Source organism: Typopeltis vanoorti, chromosome 22, assembly GCF_054136105.1.
Source record: "Typopeltis vanoorti isolate ZY-2024b chromosome 22, IOZ_Tvanoo_1.0, whole genome shotgun sequence".
Taxonomy (NCBI): domain Eukaryota; kingdom Metazoa; phylum Arthropoda; class Arachnida; order Uropygi; family Thelyphonidae; genus Typopeltis; species Typopeltis vanoorti.
The window spans coordinates 93,699,933-93,705,248 of record NC_143570.1 but is presented as its reverse complement, the minus strand read 5'-3'; the positions used below and the strand labels follow the sequence as shown (position 1 = coordinate 93,705,248).

The window sequence follows — 5,316 nt, the reverse complement described above, 5'->3', positions numbered from 1 at the left end:
ACACCTCTTAACCACCTTCCATGCACTAACACCAGTCATGGTAGGAAACCAAGTGCGTACTCTCAAAATAGATAGATTCTCTATGGAATACATCCAATCCGGAGACGTTTTAGTACAAGCTTTTGCAAAGTGGGGAAAAGTGAGTAACATAAAATGCAGCATTTCAAAAGAAGATCCCACTTGGTTCTCCAGGAGAAGCAACCTTTACGATACATGAGGTTACCTTTGCCGAACTTTGTTAACATCAGAACAGCACAGGTAATGGTAAACTACCCTAGAGTGCAGTGACAGTGTTTACGCTGCAGCTTGGTCAAACATCTGGGCAAAGACTGCCCCGAGCCAAATGCTTTAATTATGTTAGTGTTGGGTACATCTCCAGCCAGTGCTCTAACCCTTGCCATCTGGAACATCGGATTACTAGCTGCCCACTATGCACCTGCAAACTTGGTGCTTCTGCTCTTTCTGCACAGGTGCAGAAAGAGCAGAAGCACCAATAGAGCCACTGATGCAACATCCTATCATGACCTCCGGGTGATTATCCGGTGGTCATGATAGGGTGTTGCACAAGATCATTTTTCACAACTCCTTAAGACCACCAGGGAGAAGATCTTCACACAGACAGTCCTTGGGAAGATAAAGAACGAAGAAAGAAGTAGCTACGAATAACACCCCTGTAGCTACTTCTACTGCAACATCAGCAGCTACGACGGCACCAGCAACTGACAATCAGCCAGATAAACCAACACCTGAAGCCAAGCCTGAAACAACAGCTGAACCAGAAACTCCTATAGAAGCAATCATATTACTGGCAACAACGGCAGCTGGTAAAACCAACTGTTTTACCAGCTGCCAAAAGTCTTAGGACTCCAGGGAGTCCTAAGACTCATTGAGGGAGGGCACCTACTCTACAACTCTCAACCTCATCCACATACCGCCTCCTCTACACCAATGTCATCTACTCTCCGCCATCACCACTATTATTTTCACAGACAATCAAAAACATCCATGCCCACGGCGGGATTCAAACCCGCAGTCTTTGGCTGGGAAGCGAATACGCTAACCACTCGGCCAATCAGGCTGGCAAATAATTAATGCCAGCGGCACCCAGGGTTCCCAGTTGGCACCCTCCTGAGTACTAACTAGGCTCAGGTTTGCTTAACTTCAGTGATCAGAACAGAACTGTGCTTTCAAACCGATCTGGCCACTGATATGCAACTTGAAGAAAGGGAAATATCACACTTCACGCCCACTGCCACCAACAGAAACATCAAAGGCGGTGAAACACAAAGAGGAATCAGCTCCAAAGAAATAAAAGAAACAAAAATCCAGGACCAGAAAAACTACAGAAACATCAGAATCAGAAATGGAGCTGGATTCCCACCTCTTTCCTTCAAGAGAAGACAACATCAATCATAAATTCAAGAGGTACATGGAGTCACAATTTTACATCTATTCGTAGAAGACCTCTGAAGATAGAATAGTCAGCTTCAAGATAAAGGACAGTAGACACGAGTTCGAAGTCCTGGCGAACTCATGTTCCAAACTTGAAGTAACGAACCTGCAGGGGGGCGGGGAGGAGATTCTACTTCTCCTCTATGAACAGAATCCTTGCTTAGATTTTCCAAAGAACTTAGAATCAAGGATCTAGACTGGGTATAAACAACTAATGATGCCACCAACCTTTTGCATCACCTCACTTAACATCAGAAGCCTCCGATCACAATTTAAACAGGAGTCTGTGTGGAAACTGATGCTAGCATACAACTTCAGGCTATTGTTCTTTCACGAAACACACTTATACCACTACAGAGACATGCAGGAACTTAACAGAAAGTAACCCTTGACATCAATTGGAACTTCAGCCGAACACCACTCAGTGCAGGAGTTGAGTACTTATGCTATCCCCCCCCCTCCTAGGGAGCCTTTCACAAGATCCAAAGGAATGCAGAATTCTCACCATAGATCGGAAGAACCAGGGTTGTACCACAAGGTTCCTTAACATCTACGCCCGGCTAATGCACCTACAAGACCAGCGTTCTTCCAGAGTCTCAACAACTAAGCAAAGGCAAGCAGAGGAAAGAAATTTCAAGATTAGAACACACTTGCACTTGGAAGACAGGGTTCAGAGAGGAGAGAACCATACTTAACGTCACGGAAAGCAGTAACATCATCAACACCAATTCTGACATCCTGCAAGCCTTCCAGAGGCACTACAATGAATTTACACAGATGATGGCGTCTCTCCAGACTACTAATCTTGGAACATCACTACCCTCCCTATGCACATTGAAGCAGGGTTGGATCGTCCTTTTATGGTGGCTGAAATAATAACAGCCTTTAAGCAATGCCGAGCCAAGAAAGAGCTTGATACAGATGGATTGGGGGCAGAGTTTTATCATGAGGCATGAGACTTTATACTCCCAGCTCTTTTGGCACTTTACATCTTCCTTACCACCGGAAATGTGGTAAGGAAGATGCAAAAGGTAAAAGATTAATATAAGCAGAGAATGCTAATAATATCTGTTGTCTTTAGTTTAAAATCTTATAATCTCACACTCAATACATAGTCTGAGTGTGAGATTATAAGATTTTAAAATTCATTCATAAAACAAATAAATTTGTTAGATTATAGAGCATGAGAACATAAAATCTAGTAGAAATATATAAATGAAGGCAGTTGATAGTTAAGGCAGTACACCATTTCTGACAATTCACGAAGCTTTAAGTAAAGCAGAACAAAGACAAAGCAGGGTTGAGAAATACGTAATAGAAATACAGAATGTTTAAACACCCTCAACTCTCTCTCCTAATTTCTTCAATTCTGTCATTGATGAGTTTCTTTGCTCTCTTCCAAGCCATATTGGCTACTCTCTTGACACAACCACTGTTAATACTATGGCATTTGCTGAGGACTTTATACTCACTGCCTCTACTAGAGAAAGCTTTCAGGAACTCCTCACCCAAACAGTCAACTCCTTTCAAAGTTTGAGGCTTAAACATCAATATGACAAAATCAAATAAGCTTGCTCTTGTCCCCTCAAGTAGAGATAAGAAACTGAAGGTTGAGAACTTTGAGTTTTCCCTGCACAGCATGTCTTTGCATTCTATCTCTGTTATGGAGGAGTGGAGATACCTTGGTGTTCTCTTCTGTCTAACAGGCTGTTCCTCTTTCCCATCTACACTAGGATCTTTTCTTTTTTCTCTCCATAAAGTTCCACTTAAACCGCAACAGAGACTCTTCGTTCTGAATTATTTCCTTCTTCCTAGACTCTATCATAGGTTAGTCCTAGGTAAAGTCTCTCTCTAGTACTATCTCGGATGGATGTAGCAGTTTACTCAGCGGTCCGGACATGGTTACGTCTTCCTCACGATGTGCCACTAGCATTCTTCCATGCACTGTAAACCATGGAGATCTTGGTATTTCCTCATTATGATGGTTAGTGCCTAGATTATGTCTATCCAGATTACAGAAATTTTCTATCTCCTCTTTACAAGTATGTCTTTCTATTTCTTGGGCTTCATGTATTAAGGATGATTACAGACCTATCTCTGGATAGGTTTTGATGGAAAGACACCGATTATGACTGCCTTGGCTGAAAAAATGACGTGGGCTTTAATGCTGCACCATTCAGTAGATGGATCTGCATTACAAGAATCTAAACATGTTCCCTCTCAGCATCAATGGATCAAAGATGAAATTCATTTCCTAGCTGGTTTTGAATATATAGATTTAATTAGGGCAAGAATCAATGCTCTGCCAACTTGAGCTCATACAACTCAGGGAAGAAGTGATGACAAGAACTGCAGAGCAGGCTGTCAGAGTATAGAAACTTTAGCTCATGTTGCTCAATGCTGTTATTGCACACATGGAGTATGGGTCAGAAGACACAATGCAATAGTGAGGGTTGTAGAGAATAGGTTGAAGAACAAAGGTTGGACACTAACATAACCCCACTATACAATGAAGAAGCCTGACATTGTAGTAAAGAGAGGAGATATTGATGTACAAGTTGTGGGTGTGGGCGAACACCATCATACCAAAATTTATCTCTGCAAACTGTATCTTTTGAAAGTTTATGATGTCAGCATAGTTATATGGACTTACTAAGCTTTAGACTCTCTCACAAGCTGATTTCAAAATACTACTCTTTGCATGCCTTGCAGGGTATGCTGGTAGCATGGAGAACTTACCAGAGAATGACTTCTTGAATTCCCAGGTCTGGAGTTGGCTAGCACACAATATTGTAGGACCTAGCCTCTTCTGGTCCTACATATGAGACCATAGTATGGAGCACTATTTCAGTGCAAAGTTAGAAAAAATTATAAATAATCACCAATAAATAATATATAATCACCAGTGATCTCACACCAAACAGTGAAATTCCTCTCCTGCCTAAAGACAATTGTATATATCCACGACCACAGTGGGATTTGAATCCCCAGCCCATTAGTTGGAAAGTGGACACATTGAACACTCAGCCAACCAGGCCAGCAGCTTTCTTCTTCCATTCTAGGAGAAATTGATCACATTTCAATCCCATATATCAAAGGAATATTGGAAGATATTTTCTAAAATTCTCAGGCTGCTGAGAATTAGTATTCAAGTAGTATTTCATCCTCTCCACAAAATCGCTGTGTTGATAGATGGTGTCTAGTAGTGTTGCAAGGTGCATGTTAGCATACAGATTAAGTCATTTTGTTTTAGTAAATATTTCATGCTATCATTGATCATGTATGGAGTTCCAGATCTGTGGAACTCCATACATGATCAAAAATAATTTGTTCCCACTAAGAAGCATTGTAATTAAAAATTTCAATAAATATATTACAAATAATATCATATACTTACTACCCCATTACTTAAGTAAATATAAACTTTTCCTTCATCCCCTCCAGATGGCAAATTTGAGAATAATGGTGCACCTACCAGGAGATCTGTAAAGTTGTCAGAGTTGAGGTCTATTCCTAATACAGCTGCACCAAAATATTCTCCTAGCTAAAAATAGCAATGACTGTTATAAAAATAATGATACCAATATATTAAAATTCTAAAATACAATGTTTGTTTTAAAAGCTAAAAATATTAATAAAAAATATTAAAAAAATAATAATCAATAACATAAAATATATTAAAAATAAAGAATGTATGAATTATACAAAATGAAAACCACTGCTACTTGAGAAGTGACAGAAGGCACAAATTTAAACAAAAAAAAATCTTATTTTGAGTCTTGTGCCTAACATTAAGGTGCAATAATTTAGTTATTATGATCAATAATAGTTTTTTAAATCAATGAACACTAATTCATATATTAT

General features: G+C 39.8%; 1 pseudogene; it reads right to left on the bottom strand.

The window, feature by feature from the left end:
* Positions 1–1,092: 1,092 nt before the first annotated feature.
* Positions 1,093–1,209, bottom strand: LOC150094571 (5S ribosomal RNA; annotated as a pseudogene).
* Positions 1,210–5,316: the final 4,107 nt, after the last annotated feature.